General features: G+C 46.5%; 1 protein-coding gene across 1 annotated transcript in view; it reads left to right on the top strand.

The window, feature by feature from the left end:
* The window catches only part of LOC105095642 (methylglutaconyl-CoA hydratase, mitochondrial), a 231,733-nt gene that overhangs the window by 201,852 nt on the left and 15,343 nt on the right, over positions 1-14,538 (top strand). Inside the window, exons 20-26 of the mRNA XM_064480943.1 lie at positions 331-484; positions 1,221-1,688; positions 2,246-2,509; positions 4,584-4,725; positions 6,948-7,089; positions 9,825-10,132; positions 10,977-11,075. The gene's annotated coding sequence lies outside the window, so the exon portion shown is untranslated. The remainder of the gene's footprint in view (positions 1-330; positions 485-1,220; positions 1,689-2,245; positions 2,510-4,583; positions 4,726-6,947; positions 7,090-9,824; positions 10,133-10,976; positions 11,076-14,538) is intronic.

The following is a 14,538-nucleotide window of genomic DNA, read 5'->3' as shown; positions in this document are numbered from 1 at the left end:
ATGTGTGACTGTGCTGGGGTGTGAGTGTCTGTGCATGTGTCTGGGTGAGAGTGACTGAGTGTGAGAGTGAGCATGGGTCTGAAGGGCGGTGTCCCTGGAAGCCTGGAGAGCAGGAGGGCTGGGCCGTGGGAGCTGGGGAAGAGCGGCTGTTCCAGGGGTCTGAGCAGGTCACGGGATGCCGCCCTGCCCCAGGGTCACTGCCAGCCAGGAGGGAGCAGAAGCCCCAGGTGCCCGAGTGGGGCCCCGGGAGGAGCAGACAGGGTCATGGTCAGGTCAGAGTCAAGTTGGATAAACCTCATGGAAACCTCTTCCTCTCATTCTGCTTTGCAGACTTCTTAGCCTTGGCCTGGGAACTTAGGACACAGATTAAATATGAATGAGCTCATGGAGGATGTTTAAAACGTGAGATTTCAAACCAGTAGGATGTTCCCTCACAGAGAACTGCTGTTGGAATTGTGCGTTGTCTCCCTACTGCACAGGGAGGGTGAGTGGATGAAATTCCTTAAGGAGTTTGAGTTGCTACACGTGCTTTAGAGATTTTTAACGTGTAAAGTGTACCTTGGGAGGGTAGAGCTCAGTGGTAGAGTGGGTGCCTAGCATGCACAAAGTCCAGGGCTTAATCCCCAGTACCTCCGTATTTTTATTTTATATATCAACGTAATTACTTCCCCTCACACAAAAAAACAAAAAGACAAAAGAAAGTCCTTTGAGCTGATTTGAAAGTCCCCTGTTCCTCTCCCACCGAGTCAGTGAAATTGTAACATAGCCATGAAGTAGTTTCTCCTTGAAAATAACGTGATGGAGGTCAATTAAAAGCAAAGGTTGTGCCGAGTGCTTCTTTGTAGAAGGTGGGTGCCCAGCAGCACCGCCTGGCTCTGGCAGGCTCCCCAGCAGGCGGGGGTGCCAGGAAGCCAGCCGAGGGGGTGGGGGCCGCGTGCCTTTCACCTCTGCTGGGGTTTCCCTGTAGGATGTTGATTTCCCTTTGAAATTCCCTTTTTAAAGGCTCTGTTTATTTTTGGGTTTTTTTTGTTTTTTCTTTCAGGGGGTATGTAATTAGGTTGGTTTGTTTGTTTTGTTTTTCGGTGGAAGTACTGGGGATTGAACCCAGGACCTTGTGTGTGCCAAGCATGTGCTCTCACACTTTAGCTCTACCTTCCCCCCTTAAACACTGCATTTTATTCAAAGATATATTTTTAAATATTTTGTTCCTGGAAAAAAAGGGTGAAGAAACTAATCTAGAAATGAATTCAGCTTAATTGTAAGTGTAAGAAGCAGGCAGCGCCCTGGACTCCGCTCCCCAAGCTTGCTGTCTGTCTGTGCTAGGCCCTGTGGAAGGGCTAGTTTCCTGACTCTGAGGACCCAGAGGTGGGGGGCTTCATGGCAGTCCTGGCTGTGGGCGGAGGCATCGACAGCTGGTTGCACCTGGAAGGACAAGTCACGCACAAGGAGTTTGGAGAAGGCACTGTGACTCCCATCACCCCGAAGGGCAGGATCACCATGCAGCTCTGTGACATGTGCGTCTGTCGTGCGTGCCCCATGAACCAGCTGAAGCTGGTAGTGAACCTGTGTTCAGTTCCTGGGTGAAGTGGGAAGAACTTGATTCTGGCCGTTTACGTCTGCCTTCTAGGACGCCATCCAAATTCAGGAAGCCCGTCTGCCTTTCTTCCTTTTCACCTCGCACTCCAGTGGTGAGTGGGACCTATCTCACAGGATTACATAGATTAGCAGCTCATTTGTCTTATTTTAGCCTCGAAAAGACATGAAAGGTCATTAGTTACTTAGAAGGTACTGTGGAAGGATAAGTTAGTTTTCATTATTTTTAAACTGTGAATGAATGAAATTTATTTCTTATCGAACAGCTCAACTTTCAAAAAAGACCCTGAAAATGATTCCCTTAAATGAGCTTTCTTCATGTACAAAATCCATAATAATCATGTTGAGTGACATGGTTTGTGTGGCAGCTGGTGTCATGTTAAACCTGTGATTTAGGGATACACAGAGAAAGTGATTTATATTACTTTGATGTAACCCAACTAAGACCTGAGCATATCTTTTAATAAAATACTGTTTTTGATAATTACAGGAATATGTGCATGTTGTAGATAATACCTAAAAATTTAGTAACCACCACCATGATGTAATTATTGCTGACACGCTGGTAAAGAAAAAATTAATTTAGTTTCTATTTACTGTACATATAAGTCTTTGTCTTGCCTCCAGTGTCATCTTTTAACATTATTTTCAGATGTAGAAAGACTTACATCTACACGTGGTGTTTCAGAATTAAGACTCGTGGCTCTGACAGCTTCCAGAACGTCCGTGTGCTCTGCTCACTGGACACACGTTGAAGGCTCCTGCGCTCCCTCTTCAGCTCCCCGCCCGGCGTTCAGCAGCACCGACTTGCACTTCACAGAGCCCGGGCTCTCCGTCTGGGCTCAGTTGGTGAACCTCGCTGGCAGCAAATTGGAAAAGCACAAAATAAAGAAATCACCTAAGCAGGGTTTTGCAGGTCAGTACACGCGCTTCTTGATGAAAGAGCTGCATCTTAACTAGAATTATTTGAACAACGTCTTGTTTTGTCAGAGCAGGTCTGTCACTGCCGAAGCCTTTGGGTTCAGATGGACTGACCACTGGTTGAGTGACAGCGGGCGTGGTGATGAGTGTGTGTGACACCAAGAATGATGCCGTGGTGGGGGTGGCACCCAGAGAACGCCCAGGCCTCCCCACCTCCCGGTGCCAGCATTAATTCTGAACACGCTTTTTGAAGAGAAGTCTGTGTTCTCTCCCTGCACATTGACCCCCCAGCTGAGGCCCCCCAGCCTAGTTGCCCTTCTTGAGTGTTGCTCCGGGTCTCATCACAGCCAGACCCGGCAGGGCCTGTGTGCCTGGACCTGCCTCGCTTTGTGTGTGTGGTCCGTGGCGGCCTGTCTGAGACCAAGGCCGGCCCTGCTCCAGCTCCGCCTTTGGTCTGGGGTGCTGCTCTCCAGTTCCCTAATGTTGCCTCTCACATGTCCTTTCAGAATTCTTCTCCCTGACTATTCTTTGCACGTTAGATATCCCTGTGATTGCATCGGTCACTTGTGGCTCATTCTGCCCACTCTTCTTGAGTTTTCTCACCCATTTCTCCCCAATTCTGTAATTCCTGCCACAGCATTTATGATGGCTCTCCAGTTCTCTTCTCTGGCTGGAGGGCCAGGTGCATGTGAACCACAGCACGTCCACAGTTCAGCTAACCTTGTCCCTTAGCCAGCATTTCCTGTCACGGTGAATAACCCTGTCTGCTGGGTATTAGAGCTCGGCGCCCCAGAGGCACCTCTGGCTCCTCCCGTGCCCATGTCCCCATGTCCCCAGTCCCCATGTCCCCACGCTGCCTGCTGTGGCCTCCAGCGTGTCCTGCTCTGGATGCTGCTGCTGCGACTGGCCTGGCTCTCCTTGTTGCCTGCCTGCATCTTTGTGGCAGCTTCCCTGGTCTGTTCCTCAGTTGGCCCATGGACGTCACTGCAGTCATTTGATTAGATAAGATCCTGTTGCCGGTAGATGTAACCGGTGTGTAGGTTCTTGAACCATCCCAGAAAGAATTCAGATGAGACATGGCGGTTAAGAAAGTGAAGTGAGGATTTACTAAGGCATAGACAGCACACTCTCAAGGGGAGAACAGGCGGGCTCAGGTGAGCGGCTGTGCTGAGTTTCTCTGGCAAGATGGTTATATAGAGGACAGTTGAATGGGTGGAATATTCATTAGGAAGTGAAGGGTTTGGGGTCATATTTCCTGGTTTCATCCCAAGTCCACCTTCCCGAAGGGAGGAAGGATGTTTGTTCTTACTTAGTCCAGACTGGAAGTGTCATGGCATTGGTGCATAATGGGTACTTGTAATCTGCAAGGCCAATTTTTTGGAAATGAAGGCACAATGAGTAAAAGGTTGTATTGGGACACTGGAGATTCCTGCCTTTTCCTACCTTTCTTTGTCAGCCTCCAGGCCGCTTGTCACTCTAAAATGTGAGACTGCTTTTCAGCCTTGAGGTTCCTGCCTTTCTTTTCTACCCAGGGACCCCTGGTGCTTACATGATGTAGGGTTTCCTGCATTTGGCCCCATGCCCCTCATTTCTGCTCAGTTCCTGCCATTTGTCCTGTGTCCCCCTTTCTCTGCTCATATCTAGCTATCTGCCTGCTCTATAATCCTACAGAGTGCCATGATCTTTACGTTAGAGAACTGTATGTCGTGAGTATCTGACAAAATTGTGTTTTAGGAGTCTTGTCAAGAAAAGGTGAAAGTATGTTATTTATGACATAGGTGTCTGGATGAAACTTCAGCGACTTGGGAAACACTTGATTATACTAGCAGTAGCTAACATAGCCCTAACCGTGTTAAACCATCGTGTCCTCACCCCGACCCGATGCAACACGTGGCAGGGGAGACCCCAGGGTGGAGGATGCTCACCCACAGCCCGGGGAAGGGCGAGCCCTTCGTCACTGCCAGGCTTTGCAAGGTCAGATGAGTCCCTTGGGGCAGCACCCTCCCCAAGGCCGACCCCTGCTGAGGGGAGAGCCTGCGCCATCCCTGCTGAGGCCTTTTCTCCCCCAGGACAAGGAGACCTGGGCCTGCTGAGGGGCGAGAGCTGACGCTGTGTGTCCTGAAGGCTGCCGCGTGTTGCCTTCCCTCCAGGACCAACTCAGGTAGATCCTGTCTCAGCCAGCTGTTCAGGATGCAGCAGCTGCTCACGCAGGTGACTTTCTAGAAGCCCTTACAGACCTGTAAGAAAGGCAGCCAAGGGACACATACGGGTGGCCCATAAAAGGGGAACTAGAGATGGCTTCTACGTGCACAAGGAAGATGTGCCACCAGGCCAGTAACTGATGAAACACAGACCACAAGTGAGAAAGACAAAGCCCGAGGGGAGGGAGGGAAAGTACTCTGCTGCCTCGATGGTCAAAGTGCGGCCCCAGGACCAGCAGTGACGGTGGCACATAGGAGCTTGTTAGAGGTGTGGGCCCTCAGGCTGCAGCCCAGTCCTAAGAAATCAGGATCCGCATTTTTAACAAGGCTCCCAGTGCTCCTCTGACACTCTGCTGGGGGGTGGGTTAAGTTGGTACAGCCATCCACTGGGCATCTGAGGACATGCTAGACTTTAAAATGCATGTGCACTCATATCTATATCTGTACATCCATTGATTAGCAAGTCATCTTGTGGGAATTGATCACGTGGAAAGGCCTGAGGAAATGTATTTATAGATGCTCATTGTGGCTTTTTTTGGTTGGTCTTGTTTTTATGCTGAAAACTGGAGATGCCTCAGTGCCCATCATTAGGCAGTGTACCGGAATAGTAGCATGCCGTGGTGCTGTTCACAGTGGTGGTGCATGTGTGTGCCCCTTACCATAGAAACGTGAAAATGATAAAAAAAAAAAAAAGTGTATTGCTGTGTACGTGTATCTGTAGATTTGCCACAGAGAGTGACAGGAGAATTTCAGCTTTTATTTTCTTTGCACTTTTCTGTATGGCTTTAGTTTTCTAGAATGAGCTCATATCATTTTGAATAGGAAAAAACCCAAAGCTGAAAAGATTTTGGACTATCTACTGTTGAAAGACATTGTGCTAAATATGGGCAACCAGACAGTCCTTGTTTATGGTTTTTTTACTCTTTGGAGTCAGGGTGGGGAGAGAAAATGAACCCAGGTATCTCTGTCCCAGGTACACGCTCATGTGCTGTGAGATGTCTGAGCAGAGTTCACACGTGTCCTGGGGATGCTGGCGGCGGAGGGCTGGGGAGGGCAGCCTTTGAGGGCTGAGGCAGGCCATGGTTGTAGGGTGATGAGGAGTCCCTGTCCTGGGGGAGGAGACAGCAGGAGCACAGGCATGATCAGTGAGTATTGGGTCCTGAGCTTAGCAAGGAGCACAGGGTTTATCAGTGATCGTGGGACTAAAGCTGGAGAGGTCAGTTAAGTCGTGCCCAGGGAATTGGACTGGCTGCTCTGTGGCCACCCTGGTGAGTAGCTACAGCAGCACTGAATCGGGGTTACCATCCCATGCTCGGGGCAGAGCAAGGGCTCCAGGTGGAGCTGTCCAGCACAGGGCTTGCCAGACCACCACAGCCACCTGTTTCATCAAGCTTTATAGAAACACAGCCATGCCTTCCTGTTTACACGTAATCTCTGGCCACTTTCACCCTTCAGCGGCGGAGGTTGAGTGGCTGTGACAGACCCTGTGGTCAGTAAGCCTAAACTGTTTACTCCCTGGCTCTTCAAAAAAAATTTACAACCCCTGGACTAGAGGATTAGTTGAATTTGTATCAGTGGGCTCGGGGCAAATGAGAAGTGCCAGACACCTCACCCAGAGCTGCTTAGATGAAGACAGTAGACATCACCCTAAGCACATGGCACATTCAGATTTGGTGTCAGTTTATGTGTGAACAAGGGGAAAGAGAACAGTCCCTGGAGCCATGGTGCACACTTGGGAGTGTTCAGAGCTGGCGTTTCTGAAGCAGTGAGTGCTCACCAAGGCAGAGAAGGGACCAAAACTGGACCAAGGGCAGAAGTCTGGGAGGTTGCTTTGGTTGGCTCTAAAGAGACAGACAGAAGAACTAAAGAAGGACAGAGGCCAGGAAGCAGGGAGTGGAAAAGCCTTGAAGATTTTGGCTAGCTAACACTTGATGAGGTAGAAATCATATATCTGGTTTAACATGCTCAGTGCACTATGTTTTTTAGAAAAAAAAAATTTCTTCTGTGTAGCACAGGGAGCTATATTCAATATCTTATAATAACCTTTAATGAAAAAGAATGTGAAAACGAATATATGTATGTATGTATACACATAACTGGGACATTGTGCTGTACACCAGAAACTGACACATTGTAACTGATTGTACTTCAATTTAAAAAAAAGTTAAAAAGAAATAGTAAAGAGATGTTTGTGGTTGAAAATGCAGTGTCATTCTTTGTTTTTAAATTCAGATGATGGAGCAGCTGCATCCCCTGACCTCAGTGACATGTCTCCTGAAGGCCTGCAGCCCCCAATGATCCTCTGACAGCAGTCACTGGCCTCGGCCACCCAGCCATCTCCGGTGAGGCCATATTTGACCAACAGGAGCTTGAGGTACAGTCAGTAGTAGCCTTGGCGGTTTTTATCCAGCACATGAGATTGTCAGCATTGTTTTTTGGTAGATGTGTAGGTAGATTTCCTCAAGGATATAGTCTGAATTTTAAATATGTCAAAATAATTCTTGTGACTAGGTAGGTGTTAAGCATGTTTGTCATAGAACGTTACAATACTGGTTAAAGAATGAATGAGTTAAAGTTTAATTCTACTTTGAATTTCTGTGATTTATTTGAAAAAGTCCGCTGGATTCAGCATGCGTTCATTGCTCACGTGTTCTCGGAGGAATCTTTTCCCAGGAAACAGTGTCGCTGAAAGAGCCCCGTGAAGCCTAGGAAGATGGCTCTTGCTGGTGTGTCTCGCTCATGCCAGAGCCTTTCCCGAGCTGCTCTGTTGAAGCCAGGCTCTCCGTCTACACCCTGTTTCTAAGCACGTGGTGCACTGCGTACTCGGGGGTGGACTTGGGCATCTTCCCACTGACGAGGGGACACCTAACCAGGTCTAAGCATGATGGGGACTTCCATGGCCCACCACATGGGGGACTAGATTTCTTTTTTTAAACCTTCTTGCTTGCAGTACATCAGAAATTCTGGACCAAACATCAAAGACAAAAATTAAACCTTGAGAGCTTGATTTGGCAGGCAGAAAACACCCTAGTAGAGATCTGCAGAGACCAAGACCCTGCGTGGAGCCAGGATCCAGAGCGAGGAAGCGGCGGGTGCAGAGGGAGAAGGCGGGAAATGCTGGGCACGGGGGCAGCTGGGGAGGAGGGTGCAGGGCCTTCTGTGACCCCCACCGAGTGCCAGCTGCTCCTTAGGTCTGAACACCTGAGGTGAGAGGCCGGGTTAAAGTCACCCAAGCCCCTGCCAGGTGTTTTTTCCTGTCTGCCCTCCTGTTCCTTTCTGAGACTGCCGCTGTCATCTGGGGATTGCTAGTGAGTTTCTGTTTGTGTGTCTTGGCTTGCTGTACGGAGCTGTTTTAAAGATCAGGTGTGCAGCTTCATTGGGTCTGATCTGCTGTAACCCATCCAAGGAATCCTTTATACTTTCAGATCTCACGTTTCCGTTCGGTTCCTGTGTTGCAGTTTTACAGGTCTCCTGATGGTTCTCATCTCTTCACCCTTTGTGTCACTTAAAACACATTTCACCCTTGATACCTGTACATCTTTAAACATATGTCTGATTGCTATATTAAATTTCTTATTTGCTGATTCTGACACTTGGGCCACTCACTGGTCTGCTACTGATTGTTTTTATACTGCTGGTTATAGTCAGTTACTGGTTCTACTTCTACACACGTCTAAACAACGTTGCTGTGTGCTGGGTGGTTTGGGTATTACGCTGTGTGGACTCTGGGCTCTGTAACTTCCTCTGGAGAACACGGAGCTTTATTTTTGCAGACAGTTCAGTGCCTGGCAGTTTTCCTCAGTCCTTGGAGGCTTGATTCTAGACTTTTTGGTGACACTTTATTTTTGTTTCGCCATCAGTCCTGGTTCCTGGACTCTGATTCTACAGGATTTATAATGTCTTCTGAGGTTTCAGTGGAAACCTCTACATCATGACCACTGCGCTCAAACGTGGTTGGACTGGGACCTCGTGCCGTCTCCCTAGCCCTGGGCCTGTCTGCAGTTCCTTTATGCTGGGCTCAGCTTTGCAGTCAGCCAAGGAGTCACGGGTAGTCCGTGTGTGCACTTCGTGGTCCTCCCACACCTCTGCTTTCTCTGGCAGGTCCCTGGCTGCGGTCCTGGAGCGCCACCCCCATCACGGCTTGCCCTCGGCCTCCTTGTGGTCAGGGTCACACCTGTCCCTGTTTTTTCCAGGGCCTCCCTTCAAACTGTTTTTTTTAAATACTCTGTCGGGAATTCACAATTATTATCAGCAGAGGCTTAGTCTAGTCTGCTTCTTACTGCCAGAACCGGAACTCCTAACTCGATCTGGTTCTGGATTACAAGCTTTTAGGATGAAGCCTGTCACTTCCGAGTTATTCAGACTTCACAGCAAAACCCTAGGATTCTGACCCTTCCTAAGCCCTGGAAAGCTCAATGATGTCTTCTGTTTCTTCCTAATCCTTCCTCATGTGGTCAGTTTAAAACAAATAGCGAGACTCAGAGCTATGAGAAGAAGTAGAGCAGATGAGCAGGGAGTTTCAGGTGGTTCAGGGAGGGGGCGAGGTGTCCAGAGGCAGGCAGTCCCCAGCTGCAGGCCCCAGTGATGTGTGGATTCATCGATTCATTGCAATTTGCTTCCCAATATTCTTTAGTCCTCTTGTTTTTTTACACCATGTTTAACCTCCAGAGAGGTTCTGTTACTCCTCAGTAGTTGGGGGTTGATTTGGTGGCACATGGGATGGCTCTGTGCTGTCTGTGGCCTGTCCTACAGATGGAAGGTAGCAGGGGACTGTGGGCACAGCCTGGTCATGGGGAAGGAAGGGGTCCTTTTCTCTTGCCCCTCACTCTGCATTCACTCCCTCAGCTTGTTGCCACTCAGAGCTCAGATTTCAGGGCTGTGAAATTTCCTTAACGGACATTGCTGTTTGGCTAATTTACTAGGTAGGTTCTGTCTGTGCCAAAGAAGCTTTTTAACCATGTTTTTCCTCTGCATTAAGCTGTGAAAGTTGTCTCTGTCCTTGTTTACATGTTTTATTTGTTCATCTAAAAATACCTGGTAGGCCTGGGTATAGAAATACACTTCTGCACTGCAGTTGGGAGTAGTCATCTGTAATTTCCATTTTCCTAGACTCCCTGCTCCGCCCCCAGCCCTGCTGTCATTGGCGCAGGCCACTGCGCTGGCTGTGTGTCAACGTTTGGCTGTGGGGTCCACATGCCCAGCAAGCCCCGTGTGTTAAGCCTGAAGCTCTGGTGGGGCCACGCTGCCTGTCCCCGTGCCACACGTCCGTCCCATCAGAGCAAAGACGCACCAGCTGTCGCTGGGTCCTGCCCTGCCTGTTGTGGTCCAGCTCATGGAAACAGGATTCCCTAGACGGAACATCGAGTTTGCGCTCAAGTCACCCACGGGCACCTCTGGGAACGCTGCAGGCTTGCCAGGTACTGTGTTTTCCATGGGGGTGTTCGACTTCACATGCCCACCTATTTGTGGGCCCCCCGGGAAATGCTGCCGTGCGCAGCTGGGTGTGTGGTCCTCACCGCGGGGCGCCGTGTGTGCCTGCTCTTAGGCATGGAGGCCGTGGTTGGGTGGCTGCTGGACAATGCTGACGTGCAGGTCACGGATCTCTCGGACACAGACACGGGGTCTGAGGAGTGTTCAGACGAGGAGGTGGTGGAGGATGTGAATGACACGGCCTATGCTGTGGTCAGTGCCTCCCTCGTGCCATCTGTCCTGAGCTCTGATTTCCTCCACACTGCCCCATGGGGCCCTTCTGGTTCTGCCAGGCACATGGGGAGGCTCCTAACTGCTACCTGGGTTTTCTGTGCCTTAATTACTTTCATTTTTAAAACAGACCCTTGTTCCAACATCGAATGATGTTGGGTAGCCACGAGAGGAGATGCTATTAAAAAATCTTTTTTTTTTTTAAATGGAGGTACTGGGGATTGAACCCAGGACCTCTAGGATGCTAAGCATGCACTCTACCTCTGAGCTATACCCTCTCTCTTAAAAATCATTATTTATATGACACATTGTCTTCTGATTTGAATGAGTTGTTTCATGGGATTGCTTTGGAAATGCCTCAGAAATTTTCTATACTTTAAGGTTTTGAGGTTAGTTCTGCTTACTGTGCTGCTGCCATTAATCTTGTAAAAATGAAGACTTTTACAGTGAAAACACAGCATAATATTTCACACTTTCTATTTTAATATTAGAGATTTCATATACTTCTTTAAGTAGGTTTATCTGGTTCACCATTTTAAAAAATGTGTTTCTCTTTTGTAGTCTATTGGTGCTGTCATAACCGAGAGCCAGACTTAACAAAAAAACAGGCTGGTTTCCTGAGATGATGATTATGCTGTGTATGTGAGGCAGAATAATCAGGTGAGTAGTTGTTTCAGGCTGGAGCCTGGCTTAGGTTTTCATTCAACAAATGTGTGAGCATCTCAGAAAATCAGAGACCTGGCAGAGGAGGGCATAGCAGCCAGCAGGGAGGCCTCTGTGTCTGGAGAGAGGACGGAGGAGCAGCAGATGGGGGGGCCAGCACCACAGAACAAAAGGAGGCTTGTCCGTAGTGACATGGCACAGGGTCCTGTGCTTCTCGGTCAGCCCCCTTTTGGACACTTCCACAGCCTATTTTTGCTTTTGAGGGGAGATGGAGGTAGTTAGGTTTATTTATTTATTTTATTTAATGGAGACACTGGGATTGAACCCAGGACCTTGTGCATGCTAAACACACACTCTACCACTGAGTTATACACTCCTCCATCTTTTGTAAAAAAATATCATTCTCATTGCCATCTAATTTAAATAATTTAGTTATGTTTTTTCAACCTTAAATCCTTCCTTTTCCTGCTTTAATTCTTTTGTTCTAGTTAGTACACTTCAGAGAAAGTCCCAGAAGTCATCTCATTCTACCTGTAAATATGTCAACATGTATCCCATATAGTTATATAAGGCTTTTATTTTTAACATAATGACCTGACAGTTGCCTAACATTGCCTGACAGAGTAAACAGTGATTCCTCACTGTCATCTCATAGCTAATGCTTGCTCAGATTTTCCCAGTTTTCTCAAAAATGGCTTTCTATAGTAATTCCTTTGAATTTTGATACTAACAAGATCATATACCTTACATTTGGGTGATAGGTCCCTGTAGTGTTTTTTAACCTAGAATAGTTCCTCCCTCCTTTTTTCCTTTTCATGCCATTCATTTGCGCTAAAACTACATCAGCCCACAGTCTTTCTCCCTCTCCTCTGTGTCTCCTGTACAGTCAGAGTGAGGGCTGCAGGGTGGTTGGGCTCAGGCTGCCCCTGAGCAGGAATGTATCGTAGGGGCCAGCACGCAGCGTTGCTGGTCATCACCATCTATTCTCTGTTAATATTGTTCATGTCACCTTCTAGATCCGTCACAAGCTTTGTCATCCCTCCCAAATTTATTAGCTGGAGTTGTGTCCTTTAAAAAAAACTTTCTTATGAACTCTGGTCACTATAATATAGTTCATATAGGAAAGGCATAATAGTGGCTGTTTTTTGTTTGCTTGCTTGCTTGCGTTACCAATTTTCAGAATGATGAATTGGTGCCCTGGTACTTGTAAAGGTGACCAAGAACCTTTGTTTTGTCTATTATCATTATGATGAATTTATTGGCTTTTATGGATTTGATGTGTTTTAGCCATTTTTCCTCTTGATCATGTGGGAACCCACTGATCTTTTTTTTGTTTTATGGAAGTATAGTCAGTCTACAATGCTGTGTCAGTTTTTGGTGTGCAGCATATTGTTTCAGTCATCCATGCACATGCATGTATTCCTTTTCACATTCTTTTCCTTTACAGGTTACTACAAGATACTGAATGTAGTTCCCTGGGCTGTACAGTAGGACCTTGTTGTTTATCTATTTTAGTATCTGTACTAGTAGTATTAGAATTAGTAGTTAGTATTTAGACTCCCAACTTACCCTTCCCACCCCCTTGTCCCTCTGGTAACCGTTTGAGCTGTTTGTATGTTCTTGAAATTCAGCCCTTATCATTTGCATCATTTGCAAATATTTTCTCCCATCCCGTAGGCTGTCTTTTTATTTTTCTTAGTTTCCTTTGTTGTACGAAAGCTTATAAGTTTGATTAGGTTCCATTTGTTTATTTTTGCTTTTATTTCTATTGCTTTGGGAGACTGACCTAGGAAAACATAGCTACAATTTATGTCAGAGAATGTTTTACCTATGTTCTCTTCTGGATTTTTATGGTGTCCTCTCTTATATTTAAGTCGTTAAGCCATTTTGAATTTATTTTTGTGTATGGTGTGAGGGAGTGTCGTAAGTTCATTCATTTCCATGCTGCTGTCCAGTTTTCCTAACACCACTTGCTGAAGAGACTGTCTTTTCTCCACTGTATATTCTTGCCTCCTTTGTTGAAGATTAATTGACCCTGTAGGTCTGTGGGCTGATTTCTGGGCTCTCTATTCTATTCCATTGATCCACATGTGTGTTTTTATGCCAGTACCACACTGTTTTGGTTACTGTAGCTCTGTAGTATTGTCTGAAGTCTTGGGAGGGTTATTCCTTCAGCTTCATTCTTTTTCTTCTGTGTTGCTTTGGCCATTGGGTCATTCGGGAGTCCATATAAAATTTAGGATTATTTGTTCTAGTTCTGTGGAAAATGTCCTGGGTAATTTGATAGGGGCAGCATTAAATCTGTAGGTTGCTTTGGATAGTATGGCCATATTAACAATATTAATTTTTTCCAATCCAAGAGCATAGAATATCTTTTCATTTCTTTAAATCATCTTTGATTGCCTTAATCAGTGTGTTGTAGTTCTCCACATATAAGTCTTTCACCTCCTTGGTCAGGTTTGTTCCCAAGTTTTTTTTGTCTTTGTTTTTCATGTGATTTTAAAAGAGATTTTTAAATTTTACTTTCCTTTTCTGGTATTTCATTGTTAGTATAAAGAAATGCAGCTGATTTCTGTATGTTAATCTTGTATCCTGCTACCTTGCCAAATTCATTTATCAGCTTTGGTAGTTTTTGTGTGGAGCCATTAGTTTTTGAGTGCTCCCTTGCTTTATGGCACACGTGGACCTAGGCTCATGTTACTTATTTCCTCCCCCAGAGATCAAGACAGGCAGCTTTCTAAAGAGCCCTGGTTCTATGTATTGAGAAATGATTTTGAGATCATACTGGGTGCTAGAGGAACTTTCCTTAGAAATAGAATAATTGATTGATTAAATTAAAATTGATCACTCATCTATACACTGGACTAGACTTTTTACATTTAATTTTAATTTTAGGTAGGAATGATGGTTAGATGCTGTTGAACAGATGAAGAAGTTTGTGAAGGAGATGTGGGCAAAATTATCAAATTGGATAGAGATGGATTACATTGACCTCAGTGTGCAGTGTGATTGGCAGCAGAAAGGAGCACTTACTGGGTTAGGTACATTCACGTGGAACTTGTAGGTAGGAACATTCTTCATCTGCTTCTGAGTGAGATCTTTAGAGTTCCCAGAAATGAATGCTAACTATAGTTCATTTTTTATTGGAATCTCTAGGCTGTCCTCCACCAAGTTCTCCTCATATAAAGGCAAGATTGGTGGTAAAGTTCATGTGAAAGCCTCAGTCTTGACACCGAAATACAAGTGGGGGTCTGTGACTCAGTAAAATGTGGGGCTTGTGAAAGGTCATAGTACCTAGGCAGGAAAGCGCTGGGTGTTGGCTTTTCATCAACTGATGTAAACTAGGGCAGGAAAAATAAGAATTAAGCAAACCTTATGATATAAAAATAGTGTCCTTCTGCTTGTCAGTGCCCTCATGACCAGGAGCAGCCCTGCTGTTGAGGAGTCAGGTGTGTTAACT

Source organism: Camelus dromedarius, chromosome 31, assembly GCF_036321535.1.
Source record: "Camelus dromedarius isolate mCamDro1 chromosome 31, mCamDro1.pat, whole genome shotgun sequence".
Lineage (NCBI taxonomy): Eukaryota > Metazoa > Chordata > Mammalia > Artiodactyla > Camelidae > Camelus > Camelus dromedarius.
Note: the sequence above shows the minus strand (reverse complement) of the source record. Positions and strands in the feature narration are given on the sequence as shown.